The sequence below is a fragment of the Lissotriton vulgaris genome, chromosome 6, assembly GCF_964263255.1.
Source record: "Lissotriton vulgaris chromosome 6, aLisVul1.2, whole genome shotgun sequence".
In the NCBI taxonomy this organism is placed as follows: Eukaryota; Metazoa; Chordata; class Amphibia; order Caudata; family Salamandridae; genus Lissotriton; species Lissotriton vulgaris.
Window position 1 is genome coordinate 1,851,517,091 of NC_141694.1, and position 17,735 is coordinate 1,851,534,825.

Genomic DNA, 17,735 nt, shown 5'->3' on the forward strand with positions numbered 1-17,735 from the left:
TTTTACCTTTTAAATGGGTTTATTCTGACAGGTTGCAGTGTAAGTTTTAAACTGTTACAGACAGGCTACAGTGGTAGGCCTGAAGCCATGAATGCAGAGCCACAATAGTCTATCACACAATAGGTGCTGCAGTCCATGAGTGGCATTGAACTTTCAGGCCCTGGGTACATTTGGTACCCTATACTAGGACTTACATGCAAGGTAAATATACCAATTAGTAGTATGTCAATTTGACCACATTAAAAGGGTGAGCACAGGCACTTTACTAATGGTTAGTGTGTTAAAGTGCATGTGCTCTAATGCAAGCAAAACAGGGCAACAATCTGTGAGATGGTCATAACCATCTACACAACACTTATTACTACCCAAAGGAAGCTTTTCATCAATCTTAGAATAATGAAAATTTGTGATAACACCTGGAAGGTTTTAAACGTATACCTTGCATGTTTAATATGGGTACCTAAATCAGTGCGCTACTAGTTCCACTACTAATACCACTTCTGACCTGCATGTAACACAACGATCTCCACAACAAAAGAATTAACCCTTTGAGTTACCTTACATCAAATACCGATCTGTCACCTGGTCGTAAGCCTTTTTCTGATTTCCAGCAGTAAATGAAAATATGGTAAACAAATAATATGCATAGACGTTTGGTAAACTGGATTTCGGAGAAGGCAATGGGGAATTTGTGAGGAGTAATTTATTTTGGTGCAATTTAATAGCTGATCTGACATACAAGGGTTAACATTCAATTTGGTTTATTTGAAATCTTTAGTCACATGAAAGAGAAATTGTGATAGCAAACAACAGGGCTTTTTTTTAATCTTTGTTCGGGTATAAAACCTTATATATATACCTTTTTTCCATATTAAAAGTGACGTGCCAACTGGGCATGGGGCCTGTCAATAAGCCCCATGGTATTTTGTGTATCATTTCGAGGCGCGCGCCACAGCTCCATTTGACTGTCGCCGACGTCATGGACTTCATTGGGGAGCCTCGGCCAAGTTCAGCTGATGATGACGCCACGCCAGCTGATGGAAGCCAAGCCCCCAATGGGAAACGTAACCATCGGAAGGAAGCACATCATCCAGTGTAGCTCGCGCGCTCCTGCGCACTGACGGGTTGTGTGACGTGGACGCGCATGGCGGTGCGTCAGCGGGCGCTCGGCGCTTGTGATTGGTGGATTTGCTGCTGGCGTCGCGCTCTGGGCCAGTCGTGCCGCTGCTGAGCCCGGTGCCGGAGCTCGTTTTGAGGCCTGCGGTGTGTGCGCCGGAGCTCCCTGGGGACTGAGGTCGCACGAGCCCGCCGGCGGCCCAGGTGAGGTGCGGGGATGGTGGGGAGGCTGCGCTGCGTTGAGGCATTGCGGGGTGCCCGGGGGACGTGAGAGGAAGGAAGGCGGGGTGGGCGGTGAGAGGCCAATGGGAAGGGGCCTGTGAAGTGTATCTGGGAGAGGGCTCCGAGAGGAAGCACCGGTCAGTGTGGCGGTGGGCCTCTGAGAAGACAGGCTGGCGGCGAGGGAGGAGCATAGACGGGTCTGGGGGCGCTGACATCCCGAGAGGCCAGGAGGGGGGACCAGGAGCCCGGCGGAGGGGTTTCAACAGGAGTCTGAAGGAAGTCCTTCGTGGGGCGGGGCCGAGGCAGCCTATGGTGGGAGTAGGGGAAAGGGAACTATGGGGCGTTATGACGAGGTATGACTGAGGCACGGCTGTAAGGGGCCGGCTGGATGGGGGCCCAGTAAAGGCCGTAGACGAGCTGATGAGAGGACAGGAGGAGCTGATGGAACAGGTCTAGGGGGGAGGTGAGGAACAGGTAGGCTTCCCCGTCCAGGAGCAGCTATGTCTGGGGGCTGAGCCAGGCTTAGTAAGTTGGGGCTGACAGTGTAGCTCTGTGTGTGATTCTGTGGTGGTGAACGAATTTGTGAAAGCCGACTTGTCAGACTTTAATGACGCTCTGGGAGGGTCCCTGGACACCAAGAGGAAGAGAACTATGCCCATCTGTGATGCTATATCATTGGCAGTCCTCAAAGAAGGGACCCTTGAGAGGGCATCTCTGTGGGTGTACTAATCTGTACGTTTGATAGTCCAGCTGCTGTTCTATTCGTTCTAATAGTGTAACGACCATGTCTGTGCAGTTCAAGGCAACCATTTGCATACCCTTTCATGCTCCGAGAGTATTTGGCATTTTCGTGGTTTGTAAGATGGGTCTGTATATCTTTAACTTTGTGCCAAGCCGTCTTTGTAGGGAAGGCCCATGTCTTGAAGTTTCTGTACGCTCATTTAGCGGGCCTTTGAGGGAGGCACTCCTCTTCCCGTCTTAAATTGATACGTGACCCTCTCCCTGCTTGGCAGAGAAGGTGAAGTGGTGGGGTCGTGCCTACTCTAGCCATGTCTCCTACACCAGAAAGGGGGTCTTGACTTTGATGTAAACCTGACGCTTTCAGAAATGCGTCGTGTTGCACTAATGCCAGTTGGAATGATTGGATGGGTGGATGCTTGATCACCAGGAGTCGGCTTGTCTCGGTGGTTCTGATAAGTAGGATAGTCCTGCTCTCCACTGTACTCTGAAGGAGAGGCAGACCACACGGCGAGACTGAGTGTCTGCTTTGTTAGTGGTTTCAAGTTTAAACACAGTTTCTCCGGTTGTAGTAACGTAAGACACGGTCTAGTGTCTCAGTTCTTTCTGTAACTGCACACCTAACACCCACCCACCACCAGGCGTCACAGGTCATGTGACACTGGCCAATAAAGGGGCCGAGCGCTCGTGCTCTGGGGCCCATTCACCCATCTGTTACCACTGTGTCGGTGTCTGCCTCATTGTGTGCTTGCTGCGTCATGAGGGCCTAGCGCCCCTCACCTCGGATCACGACAATGGCGACGAGGCGGAGCTGTGCCCAGCGTGCCACAGCTAATTGAAACCATCGTGGGGGAAGAGGAGAGAGCTGTGAGGCGACGTCGCGCCCCCCCCCCTTCCCCCCACAGGATCGGCGCCTGCCTTCCGTGAGACCCGCGGGGCGTGAGCCAAGCCCCGGGCCGACAAGACCGAGGAGGTGACCGGGAGCCGACCACGCACCTCATGAGCACATCGTGAGCTGCTCCCCCTGCGTGGGATAAATAGAGGGCTGCGCGGATCCCACCTGCAGCGGCTAAAAACTGGGCCGCGACTGAGCCCCACCGTGAGGTGACCAACGCAGAGCCCACCCGCGTGGCAAGAGTGGCCCTGTGGCCGAAGGTAAGCCTACGCGCAGTGTGCCCCGAGTGCAAGAAGGCCAGCGGAGCCCGCCCGCGGCCTGCCTGAAGCGTCCCCTGTCCTCGCCGCGCAGCGTGTGTGGTGAAAGGCTGCGGCGGCGGCGTGAGTGAACTGAGGAGACCACTGCGGAGCCTACCCGCGTGGCAGAAGAGGGCCGCCAAGCGTAAAGGGGTGCCCCAGGGCGCAGCGTTTCGAGCGGAGTAGCTACCCGCCTCCTGACCCCCCTCGCAACGTGGTCTGGACATTCAACAGGACCAGCGGAGCCTACCCGCGGCCTGCCCGAAGCGTCCTGTCCCCGCAGCGTGTGTGAAGGGAGGCGGCGGGGACAATGGCACCAGGAGGAAGCGCCCGCAGCAGGAGGGGCTGACTGCAGCGAGTGCCCACCTCGCACACGGACAAGCGATAGCAGCGCTACCCCTCCCCCGCCCCGGGCAGCGTGTGAAGGAAGGAGCTGCTACCGGGAGAGGGGTGAATGAACGGTGTGAGAAACACCTGCAGAGTGTGGAGAGCTGCGGGCATGCGAGCAATTCAAAAGCGGAGCCACCCGCAATGAAAAGGAGCAGTACCTCCCAAACAAATGGACACACTCGAAAAATAAAGGGAAGGAAAGCGCCTACCTTGCTGTGAGCGCCTGTGCCCAGGGGAGAGTAAGACGGGCCAGCCGAGGTCACGAGAAGTCTGTACCGGCATCCCTAAAGCAGGAGTGAGAAGGCCTCATAATGACTCGGAAAGAAGAAAGGAGCCGGAGACGGCACGGGAAAAGAGACAATGCTGCCACCTAGTGGCTATCTCACGAAAGTGCACCCGCCGATTAGGTACAGAACAGCAGGGAAGAGCAGAGTGCCGAGAGTGCACTGAGGAAGCTCTGGGACAATTCTAGGCTGCTGCAATCTGCAGACAGGAGTCGTACCGGAAAGAGCTGCACAGACAGCAAGGAGGACACAAAGTTTGCACCTAAGGCACTGCAAGGACTGCCCAGCAGAAGCGTCAGGAGCACGTGAAGGCACAACAGGGACAGCTACGTGCAACCCACAGCCAAAGGACTGCCAAGTATAAAAGTGAACAAACTGCATCCACCCCAACAAGGACTCACAGAATGCACAGTGTGCATGCGAGTGGACAGCACAGCAGCTGTTGACGCCAGCAAGTGCCAAGCGCATCAGGACAGCACAAGACGGCGCAGGAACGCGCCAGAAAGGCAAAATACGCCAAGCACGCAAGAGCACCAGAATTAATGCACCAGGAGAAGGAGTGAGGTAACTACACGCACGAAGGAGAGCGCAAGGACTGACGCTCACAAGCAGTGACCAGAAGCAGGAGACAGAACAGAAGCGCAGACCACCTGACGCGCAGGGGACAAGCAGAGACCAACTGCCAGCGGAGCGGCACCTGATGGCCACAGGTTGTCGTTGCAACAGCAGGGAAGGAACTGCAGTTCCGTCACCACGGGAACAGAACAGAGGTCCCAAGACTCCCCAGCAAGCAAGTACGACACAGGGAGGAAGCGCGACGACCGTCAACACTGCTCCAAGGTCCAAGAAGAAAAGCAAGCACACCCGTGACGTAACGGGGAGCTGACCTAACACGAAGAAGCTTGGAGTGGCGGCGTAACCCTCCGCACAGAAATGCAGCACAGGAAGAGCGCGGAGCGAAGAGTGACCCAATTGAAAACAGCGAAGCGTGAGGACTCACGCAGAAGACCACCCCGTCTGGTCGCAGAGAAGGAGAAAACCGATCCCTCAGACGATTGCACAAAGAACACAGACAGTCACACACGTGCCACACTCAAGAAGCCGGCCAGCCAGATGGCTGCACCAAAAGCTGACTCACCGGCGGTCGCAAAAGGAGGTGACCGAAGCAAGGGTCAACAAACCGTAACACAGCAAGTATCCCACAAGAGGACCGAAGATAGCCTGCCAGCATCGGCAGAGTGGACCGGCAGAGGTCCAAGAAGTTCGAACACCAAGACACAGTCCACGATCAGCGACTAACGAACTTCGACAACCACAATTCAACATGTAACGTCTAAAGAGAGAGAGAAGATCGCAACGCCCGGTCCAGTCACAGACTGACGAGAGAAGACAGTGTCCGTGAACCAGGACAGGACCGGATGGAAGCAGGTGGAGTGCACGCTGCCTGGAGCAGTCTGGTTAGGAAGATGTAACAGCAAGGTGACCAGACCGCGTTGCGAAGAAGATGGAGAAAGGAGAAGAAGTCTGAGTGGCATGACGTCACCAAAGAAGGAGAAAGGAGAAGAGGTCTGAGTGGCACGTTTGCCACCACCGAAGAGAAGAAAAGGAAAAGAGGTCAGAAACACGACGACAGGACGACAAGAGAATGGAGGATAACCAAGAGGAGTGTGGACCAAAACACCACGACACTCAAAAGGGGAAACACCGAGGAGAACGTGAGAGGTGCACGACAGTCCACAAGCACGACCGGGACAAGTAACATCACTGGAAGGAAGCATCCACATGCGAACTCGACAGTCATCCATGGAAGGACAGAAGAGAGCACGCCAGTCTGTTGGCAACACCCACCTCTGGGATGGAACGGACGAAAGGGCCGCGGAAATCCAGGGGCAGAGGCCTCAGGGACACCGGTGGCAGCGGGTCCCACACGAGAGACGGACTGTTGAAGCTCACGCTGAAGATCCTGGAAGACCGAAGGTCGCACACGACTGAACCAGTGCCAACAACACCCTTTCAGGTGGAACTCGGACACGGAGAAGATGACCCGTAGCGACGACCTTCAACATGTTTGAAGAGGCAAGGCGGCATGCACACCGGTCCAGTGGAAACCTGGCAGAAAGGCCTCCGGGTCGTCCAGTGAGAGGGGACACCCACGAGAGAGGGGTATCCGTGAGAGGGATAACCTGCAGCGGAAAGTCCAGTCAGGAACAGACACCAGTTTCAACCAAGCACTTTGAACAGGACGGTCCAGCGAAAAGTAACACACTTGGGACTCAACGTATATTTATACTTCTGCACGTTCACAGGATGTGAAACAGAGCGAGAGAGACTGTAAAGCCCACTTACAAGCTGCAAGTCTGCCAAGGCAAAAGAAAAGACATTGCCAGCAATCAACTGAACCAGCAGTAAAGACCACCACGTGGGAATCGTCGTGTAAATCATAGGTTTTGTTTGAACTGTTGTTTTTCCCCGCAGGTTGAACTCTAGTTAGGGTAATTTGCTTAACTAAGGTTGGGAGGGATGTAGTAACGTAAGACACGGTCTAGTGTCTCAGTTCTTTCTGTAACTGCACACCTAACACCCACCCACCACCAGGCGTCACAGGTCATGTGACACTGGCCAATAAAGGGGCCGAGCGCTCGTGCTCTGGGGCCCATTCACCCATCTGTTACCACTGTGTCGGTGTCTGCCTCATTGTGTGCTTGCTGCGTCATGAGGGCCTAGCGCCCCTCACCTCGGATCACGACACCGGTAGTAATTCTGTCTTGAATGGAGGGTTGTAAAGAGTATCTCTACCAAGTACCACATAAGCCATTTTGTTCAGCTGTGATGTCACCACATTTTTATACATAGAAAGTTGTGGGTGTGTTGGCACAGTCACAGTGAGTCACTCCCCTGCAGCGAATGACTAAGGTATGTCAGCATAAAGTGAAACCGCTGGCACATTTTTCTTTTCTGGGGAGAACTCAGTCTATTGTTTTATCTTTGCTCTGTCACTCTTGGCTTGGGAGGTTTGAGTAAAGACCGTGGGCTGCGCTGCGTGGTTCTAAAGTTTGGAGAGGGTTTAGGAGTGGCAAATGCCCGAGGCTCAGTCTCCTCCTTTCTCTCTTGGCGCACAATCCGCGATGACAAGCTGGAAAACCACACTTGTGTTAGAGAGAATACGGAGCCGGTTATTGTTAGCTTACACGTCTCATCATTCTCGCTGCTGCTGGGCTAGTTTTAATTAGACGATTGGACCTTTGAGGAATTCCAACACCTGTGCCCTCGTGTGATGGTTCGGCTGTAGAGCTATTGTCATTTGCTGCAAAAATCGTTTTTTACTGTTCAAAATTGCAGGTCAATCATAAAATCTTTATTCCGGCGATTCGAAAAAGCCATAAAAGTACATAAATAAAAACATTTAAAATGCAGGTTTAGAACAAATCTAGTCTACGCCCCGTTAAAGCAGGTGTCCTCACTATACTGCCTTCAAAAATGTTAAAAAAAGTGTTTTCCTTAACTTAATAGCAGCAACAATATAGCTCAAGACAGCAGTGCAATTTTCAAATGAAGACAGACGTAGTAAATGTACGAATCCCTCTTTGTACGAAGTAAAATACTTGTGCATTAATGTGCTGTAAGAAACGCCTCCTAACAATATTAAACAGGGAACAAAATAATTAATTTTGCAGTTGATTGGGCAGATATACCTCATATGGGCAACATGGAAGCAAATTAAACCACGTGCCAACTAAACGAAAGGCTGCTAAAAAGTGCATTGTTTTCAGTGTTAACTAAAGTAAAACTTGTGTTCTGGTCTAACAATCCAGGATAAGGTAGTGTCTAAACTTATGGTTGTAACAATTTCCAGGTACATAGTAACTGAATGCATGTTAAGTGATATTCCTAGTCTCGTGTCCTCTCTGTGATTCAAAACGTTGTTTGACTATTTCTTTACATTTGGGACTAATGCTTTCTGGCTTATCAATTGGATGTCTAAGTCTCAGGTTGGAAAGGTATCTTTGACGCAAGTCAGCCATGGGCTGGCAAATATATTATCTAGACTAAGACAGTATTTAACACCTGCCTGGAAAATTCTGCCCTGGGATTATGCCATAACTTTAACCACAGTAATAGTGGGGCAACATTAATTTGGTCCTCCACAAAACTAATGCCCAGTTCTTAATGAGACTTGAAGTGGTTTTTGGTATAGCTAGGATCTTACATAAAAAAACTATTTTTGGCTACCTGTAACTTCCCAGGAGAAACATGGCCCCAAACTCCAGCTCCATATGCACGAACTGAGACATTTGCTATTGTAGAGTTTGGTAATCTCCTTGATGTAGAAAATGGCAACCTGTCATGTCACCTTATTTGTCTATGTTTAGAGTGAGTATCCTGTATGATTATAATGATATTTGCTTAACAGCTTTAAGTATATGAAGTTGTATGGTTGCAGGGCTGATTGGCTGCGCCCCGGGTGACGTAATGCATTCCCATTGGTGGTAGATATGTTTTTGAAACTCCGTAGACCAACCTTGTTCGTATTTTGGTTGCAGTTGAGTTCTAAGTAAAAAGAGTTTGTTCCCAAATTCATTATTATGACTGTATTTCAGGGATGTATGTTGGCAGTTGCGTTACGCTAGGTAGCTATTATTATTATTATTATGCGCACGGCTACCCCCAACGGGGGTGTCCCAGCGCTGCAGACGGATGTACCCAGAATATCTGTTGCCTTATACCTTTAGAACCTGTTGAAACACACATCATGGAGTGAAAGGAAGCTTGCAGTAAAGTTCTTGTTATGTCTGGCGGTGGCACACAGGAACATGCATCATACTATACACAACATAGAAGCATTACTCTTGAAATACCATTAAAACATTTTTTTTGTAAAATATTTACTTATAAAACATTTCCATACTTATTGTTAATGCCTTTAAAATCCCACAATATTAACAATATGTAACGTTGCCTTCAGGTTATTGCCTCTATCGTGCTTTTTGAAATCGTACATTATAGGTTTTGATTATGTGAAGCCAAATACCATCTGTATTAATCTGCTGTTCTACAGCTTATTTTTAAAATACTTTATTTGGACAATGTTCTATTAGCAGCAATACTTTTTAGGTCTCGCCTGTCAATGCGCATGCACATTGAGCTTGCGAGACTATGGGCGCTTAAACAGACTTTAACCAACTTTAGATTCCATGGCGATTCCTTGCAGTGCCCGTCAAATTGAAGCTCAATGCGCAAGCGCATTGACATTAAAAGCGCGTGCACATGAAAGCGACAAGGCTCCCTCCCACGGCTATCCCCACCCCCAGCCGCCAGCACCTCCCCTCTCTCTCCCCGCACATAGCCAGGCTGGCATTTCTCCACAGCCAGGCTGGCATTTCTCCTCCCCCTCCCCAGCCACCAGCTCCTCCCCTCTCTCTCCCTGCAGTTTCACGGCCGTGTCTCGTCTTAAACCATTAAACCTGCACAACTAATTTTTTACACACTGAAACAGACTATTTTTTAAACAAAATTCGGCAGCCTTCGACATCTGTTCCCCAGCCGCCAGCACCTCCCCTGTCTCTCCCCGGACACAGCCAGGCTTGCAATTCTCCTCCCCCACCCCAGACGCCAGCACCTCCCCTCTCTCTCCCTGCACACAGCCAGGCTCTCATTTCTCCTCCCCAGCCGCCAGCACCTCCCCTCTCTCTCCCTGCAGTTTCACGGCCGTGTCTCGTCTTAAACCCGCATTTCACATCTTCGCATTGAATACTAAAACATGTTGGAAGCATCATGTTCTTAAAAGAATTTGTATTAACTAACACACATTAATTAGCCTTGTACCGAAAACAAAAAATACACTACCCTAGATGTGTGGTAGTGAACGGCAGCGTTCAAATGCTGGTGAGCCCAACAAAATCAAAATACAATGGCAGCCCTCTATCTGTTTCGTGTGCCTTGATGGGGTGGGGGGCTGAGGGGGCTTTCAATGCGGCTTCCCTTTGCAGGCTCAGTTTGAAGCCCTGGTCTTAACTATGCAGCCTCGGCACTCGATACAAACGGAGTAGCAGCAGAAAGGAACGGGCTGCAACTTGCAAAAATCAACGACTCCAAGCGAGCATGCACAACTCAATTCGCCAGCCTTCGCCATCTGTTCCACAGCCCCCAGCCGCAAGCAACTCCCCTCTCTCTCCACGCACACAGCCAGGCTCCCATTTCTCCTCCCCCTCCCCAGATGCATTCACACACTCAACACCCTCACCGCCCTCACACACCCTCACCCACAGTCACACACTCAACCTTCAAACTCGCACACCCTCACTCACCCTCAAACTCTCACCCTCACTCACCCACACCTGTCACTCTCTCACACCCCATTAGCCTCACCCCCTCATGTTCACACACCCTCACCCCTTCACCCTCACACACCCTCACCCCTTCACCCTCACACACCCTCACCCCTTCACCCTCACCACCCTCACACCCTCACTCATACTCACTCCGTCACCCTCACTCACCCTCACTCACCCTCACACACCCACACACCCCCTGACCCTCACATCCACTCACACTTACACCGTCCAAGTCCAACCCCCCATTAGCCTCACCCCCTCATGTTCACACACCCTCACCCCTTCACCCTCAAAACCCTCACACCCTCACTCTTACTCACACCGTCACCCTCACACACCCTCACACCCCCTGACCCTCACATCCACTCACCCTCACACCGTCCAACTCCACCCTCACTCATACTCGCACCGTCACCCTCACTCACCCTCACACACCCCCGGACCCTCACATCCACTCACAATCACACCGTCCAACTCCACCCTACAACTCCACCCTCCAATATGACTGCACATCTATGTTAATGCAAGCGAAGCTTTTGCAGTGCAAATTGATGTGTACCTTACTCACTCACCTTCACACCCTCACAACACTCACCCTCACTAACCCTCAAACTCTCACCTTCACTCACCCACACCTATCATCACACACTCTCACATCCTATTACCCTCACCCCCTCATCTTCACACACTCTCACCCCATCACCCTTACACCCACACTCATACTCACACCGTCACCCTCACTCACCCTCACACACCATCACACACCCTCACACCCCCTGACCCTCACATCCACTCACCCTCACACTCACACCGTCCAAGTCCACCCTCCAAATCCACCCTACAACTCCACCCTCCAAAATGACTGCGCATCTATGTTAATGCAAGCAAAGCTTTTGCAGTGCGGCTTGATGTGTACCTTACAAAAAAAAAAAAACTTTTTACATGGACAATATAAAAAAAATTACTGATGTCTTTGTTTTTGGATTCAGCGCTAACAGCATCAATCAACATTACACAGGTCTCTTGGCTTTAGAAACAACGCTTCACAACATTAATACATTTGAAGTGTACAATATTCATGGAGAAAAAATAAACACTTATAGGCATCATCACAACAACTCTCACTCACACCCACTCACACCCTCACCCACCCTCACCCTCACCCTCAGCCTCACACACCCTCACTCATCCTCAAACTCCCTCACACCCTCACACACCATCACTCACCAACACACCCTCAACACCCTCACCCTCATACACCATCACTCAACATCTCCCCCTCACCCACCCTCACCCACAGTCACACACTCAACCGTAAAACTCGCACACCCTCACTCACCTTCACACACTCACACCCTCACAACACTCACCCTCACTCACCCTCACTCACCCACACCTAGCATCACACGCACTCACACCCCATTACCCTCACCCCCTCATCTTCAGACGCCCTCAACCCCTCACACCCTCACTCATACTCAGTCACCCTCACTCGCCCTTACACACCATCACACACCCTCACACCCCCTGACCCTCACATCCACTCACCCTCACACTCACGCCGTCCAACTCCACCCTACTACTCCACCCTCCAACTACTACTCCACCCTCCAACTACTAATCCACCCTCCAACTCCAAACGTAAATAGCATTAGGCAACATTTAATTCAATAACTAAACATCGGATTACACACTTGTAGGTATTCAAAAATGAAAACTTAATGCACCAATTAATACAAAAAAATGCAGAAAAATGCAGAAAAGGATTGTTAAATATAACATTTTTTACGAAAAAAATAAACCAAAACAAAATAGGGAAACATCTGAATACACAGCGAGTAATACACCAATTTAAAAGGGGACAAAGACATCTAAAGGACACAAATTCACAACATAAAGCAGTTACTAAAGTAAGGGGAAATAAATAAACCATTAAACAATGGTGGAAAGAATCCACAAAACAAAGAAAGTGCGTTATCACGAGCACGAGACCTCACATCCTAATTGCAATTCTTCCATAAATACAATAAAGTATTCCACTCAAACTACACAACAAAAACAATACAATTTTTAAAGGTGGCTTCATACTTATACTTTGCCACAATTAATGCGCATCCGTAGTCGCAAATTTAAAAGGAGGTAAACATTGTCTCTAATGAGCAAACACAGACAAAATCACTGCGCGTCTATGTTAATGCAAGCCAAGCTTTTGCAGTGCGAATTGATGTGTACCTTACCAAAAAAGGTAACTTTTTACATGCATTATATAAAAAACGTTACTGATGTGTTTATTTTTTAATTCAACGTTAACAGCATCAATCAACATTACATAGGTCTTGATTAGCTTCGAAAACAACGCTTCACAACATTAATACATTTGAAGTGTACAATATTCAAGGAGAAAAAATGATCACTTATAGGCATCATCACAACCACTCACACCCTCACACACCCTCACTCATCCTCACCCTACATCACACCCTAACACCCTCACAACCTCACACCCTCAATCACACTCATACCCTCACACACCATCACTCGCCCAGCCTCACTCACAACCTCAAACCCCCAGACACTCGCATCCACTCACCCTCACACCGTCCAAGTCCATCCACCCTCCAACTACACCCTAAAACTACAATACCACACTACAACTCTACCCTCCAACTACAACTCCACCCTCCAACTCCACACATAAATAGCGTTAGGCAACATTTACCCTCACCCCCTCATCCTCACACACACACTCACACCCTCGCTCATACTAAAACAGTCACCCTCAATCACTCTCACACACCATCACACACCCTCAAACCCCCAAACACTCACATCCACTCACCCTCACCCTCACACCGTCCAAGTCCACCCTCCAACTACACCCTATAACTACAATACCACCCTACAACTCTACTCTCCAACTACAACTCCACCCTCCAACTCCACACATAAATTGCATTAGGCAACATTTATTTTAATACGTAAAAATCGGATTACACACTTGTAGCTATTCAAAAATTAAAACTTAATGCAACGCAAGGACAGTGCAGCAATTAATACACAAAAATGAAGAAAGGGATTGTAAAATAAAACATTTCTTTCACAAAGATCATAAATGCACACAAAATAGGCAAACATCTGAATACACAGCAAATAATACAACAATTTAAAAGTGGACAAAGCGAGCTAAAGGAAACAAATTCACAACATAAAGCACTTACTAACGTAAGGGAAAATAAACCATTAAACAATGCCAGAAAAAATCAAAAACACAAAGTGCGTAATCACAAAAGCACGAGACTTCACAGCCTAATTGCAATTCTTCCAAAACTACAACAAATTATTCCACTCAAAGTAACAAAAGAAATCTAAACAATGCATTTAAGTATTCAAAAAAAAAGAAAGTAAACCGCATACATACATATACTCGAAACGAAATAGCCCTTAGAAGTTCAAAAAAAGTTCATGTACGTCAAATAACAAACAGCTACAAAAACATGAAATTAGAGTTGTCGCTAACATATACATTACATATCAACGTTAAAAAATGATTTACATTTTCTTTAAATAAATAAATAACAAATAGTACAATCGCTAACAAAAAATGTCACTATTTATATAAATACACTCATACACTCATAAACATTAATTAATTTATACATACTACAAATACTACATTAAATTAGATAAAAAATAACTTAGAAATTAAATCTTACCTGTCAAACGACGCAGCACCAGCACACGAACAAGCACACGCCTTCCGTGCACCACGATTCTCGATCTTCTGGGGACTTCCAACGTCGACGTAAGCAAATCTGAACGCTACGTCAAAAACTTAGCGCTCCGATTGGCTACAAATAAACGTCAATCAAAAGTAAACAGTGACAACACAAAAAAAACTAGAACGCTGACGTAGGTAGCGTCAAGGTGACGCATTGCGTCGGCCATTTTAAAATTAATACATTTAATACGGGAGTCCACAGACACAAAACACACACATAACACTACACATATTAAAACACACACACACAGTTTAATTACATAAAAACATACACATAAGGCAGGACAATTCAAAAGGGAAGCTCTATCACATTTTATTTAATACAACACATATTAAAAAAAAGACACATTTAAATTACTTATAAACATACGCCTCACCCTCACCCTCACACCCCCTAACTCTCACACACCTTCACACACCCTCAATCACCCTCACACAACATCACCCTCACACACCGTTACACACCCACAACCTCCCACCCCCTCACCCACCCTCACCCACCCTCACCCTCACACACCCTCACACACCATCACACGCACTCAACCTCAAACCCCCTCACACCCCCTCACACCCCCTCACACCCCCTCACACCCCCTCACACCCCCTCACACCCCCTCACACCCCCTCACACACCCTCACACCCCCTCACACACCCTCACACACCCTCACACACCCTCACACACCCTCACACCCCCTCACCCTCACACCCCCTCACCCTCACACCCCCTCACCCTCACACCCCCTCACCCTCACACCCCCTCACCCTCACACCCCCTCACCCTCACACCCCCTCACCCTCACACCCCCTCACCCTCACACCCCCTCACCCTCACACCCCCTCACCCTCACACCCCCTCACACCCCCTCACACCCCCCCTCACAACCCTCACAACCCTCTCACACTCACTACACCTCACACCCTCACCCCCTCACCCTCGCACCCTCGCACCCTCTCACCATCAACACCCCTCACCCACATCCTCATACCCTCACACACCCTCAGTCACACACCCTCACCCTCACACACCCTAACTCTCACCCTCACCCACTCACACACCCTCCGACTCCCTCCCTCACTCACACACCCTCACCCACTCACACACCCTCCGACTCCCTCACTCACACACCCTCACCCACCGTAACACACCCATCCCCTCACACCCCCTCACTCACTCACCCTCACTCACTCACCCTCACTCACTCACCCTCACACACCCTCAGCCTAACACGCCATCACTCACCCTCACCCTCACACACCCTCACTCTCTAGCTCCCCTCACATCCTCACCCCCTCAAAACAATCTCACTCACTACACCTCACACCCTCATCCTCACACACCCTCACACACACTCACCCACCCTCAGCCTTGCAACCTCTCTCCATCAACACCCCTCACCCTCACACACCCTTACCCTCATCCCCTCACCCTCATTCGCCCTCAGTCACCCTCACACCCCCTAACTCTGACTCACCCACTCACACACCCTCACACTCCCTAACTCCCCCTCACACACCCTCACACCGTCACACACACTCTGCCTCACACCCCATCACTCACCATCACCACACCCTCACACCCTCACACCCTCACACCCCCTCACCCACACCCCCTCACCCTCACACCCCCTCACCCTCACACCCCCTCACCCTCACACCCCCTCACCCTCACACCCCCTCACCCTCACACCCCCTCACCCTCACACCCCCTCAAGCCACAGATGGGTGTGCGATGGGAGGACGCTCAGCTTGCAGGGCTGTGCTTCTCTCCCCTGCTGCACTCTCCTGCTCTCTAGAGATGTGGCATAACAACAAGAGCTGTGCTGAGTAGCGCTATCCCAGGCGTGGGTAGCGACACCGGATGCACACAGTGAAAGAAATTTTCAGCGAGGTAAGTTCTGCATTTGAAGTGAATTTATTATAAATCAAATTATTTTGGCTTCATTCAAAATGTTGTATTCACATGTTGAAATAGATACATCAATCTTCATTTGTTAATTAGTTCAAACACGATTCCCCATGAATTCCCAATGCATTTCGGGCGCTGGGGCCCTTCATCAGGGGATTTAATGGTACTGTTGACAAAAAGAAAAGGTGATACACATATATTAATACGCTATCTAGTATGCGAACGTGCATATGCAAAACATTTCCAAAACATTTCATACAATGTCCCTAGAGCATTAATCTGATCATGCGAGACATAAATCTGAATGGTAACCCGGTTTAAATAAATATAGTACACGTGTAACCCCTGGGCATTTATCGAGAGTGAGTGGAAGTCAATACACACAATATGTCGAGTTAGCGGGTTCGCAAATAACAGCAATGGTTTGTGACCGTAAACTGACAAGGGACCTGATTCGTGAACTGAAAGTAGAGACGAGTGAAGGTCAAACAACGGAGTAAACTATCAACATAGACATTAGTCTAAAGGGGTTAAAAAACATCGGGCGCCAGATCTATAGGGCTGGTCTCAACCCCGGTACATTGAAAAAGGGGTAAACAAAGTGAAAAACGATAGATTCTAACGTTCGAGATCCGATAGGGTACCGACAACAATGTATCCCAAATGGCGGTGACTTACCAGTATCAGTGCGGAGCACTGGCTACAATATCACTCTCCGTGTGTAGTCGGCGGGATGGAATGCGGAAGTACCGTGTGTATTTTTAACGTGAAACTAACGTGTGACGTATGCGATCATGTGATCGACGGGGGTGAAAGACAGACTACTCGGGGTCAGAAATGTCCGTGTACTGAGAATGAAAGACTCGTAAACCAAGGGTAAAAGAGTGACAACAAGCGCAGCTATACTTGGCCAATGAAGCACGAGTGCTGTAAATGTTCTTCTATAAAAACACCGTTCATAATGTTAGAAATATTAATGAGCAAATGTACACAATTGATTGTGAGCATCACGATAGAAAATGTAGAAAAAATAATAACAGTCAAAATGAAATACACATGTCAATTGTACAGATTGGAAACTAATACTGTGATGCAATAAGGCGTGTCTTCTTATAAGAAGCAATGAAAGTCAATCCGATCATTTAATCCTTTCGGATGGGTCGTAGTGAGACGGTCTATCCAGTATATTTCTCGTCTCAATAGGTACTGGCTGTTGTCTCTACCCGGTAGAATACTGGGTTGTTCCAACACTAGGAATCGTAGTTGGCTGGGGGTGTGATTGTGAAGTTCAAAATGTGCTGCCAACGGAGTTTTGGAGTTCCTGGTACGAATGTTACTCTTGTGTTCAGTCAACCTGGTTTTTATCTTTCGCTCGGTCTTGCCAACATAGGCCAAGCCGCACGGGCATTTTAGCATGTAAATTACGTTGCGACTGTCACAGGTGGCAGATACTTTTAATTTGATCACTGTTCCTTGGCTAGGATGTCTGACTTGATTCCCTTTGATGATGGCATTGCAATTACCACAGTTGTGGCATGGCAATGTACCTTTGTAAACTGTGGTTTTTCTTTCAGTTTTGGTGTTCAGTATCTCTTTGATGTTTCTGGATCGCTGGTATGCAAACCTGGGTGGACTAGAGAAAATACCCTTGAAATCTTCTTCAAGAGCAAGTAATGGCCAGTGTTTAAGAATGATTTTTTTGATCTGATAACTTTCAGTTGAATATTTAGAAATAAATGCTGTTCTCTCTTGTTGAGTGATGATGGTCTTTTCTTTC

General features: G+C 48.8%; 1 protein-coding gene across 1 annotated transcript in view; it reads left to right on the plus strand.

Moving 5' to 3' along the window:
• Positions 1–1,213: 1,213 nt before the first annotated feature.
• NRBP1 (nuclear receptor binding protein 1) overlaps positions 1,214–17,735 on the plus strand; it is a 349,434-nt gene continuing 332,912 nt past the window's right edge. Inside the window, exon 1 of the mRNA XM_086928169.1 lies at positions 1,214–1,320. The gene's annotated coding sequence lies outside the window, so the exon portion shown is untranslated. The remainder of the gene's footprint in view (positions 1,321–17,735) is intronic.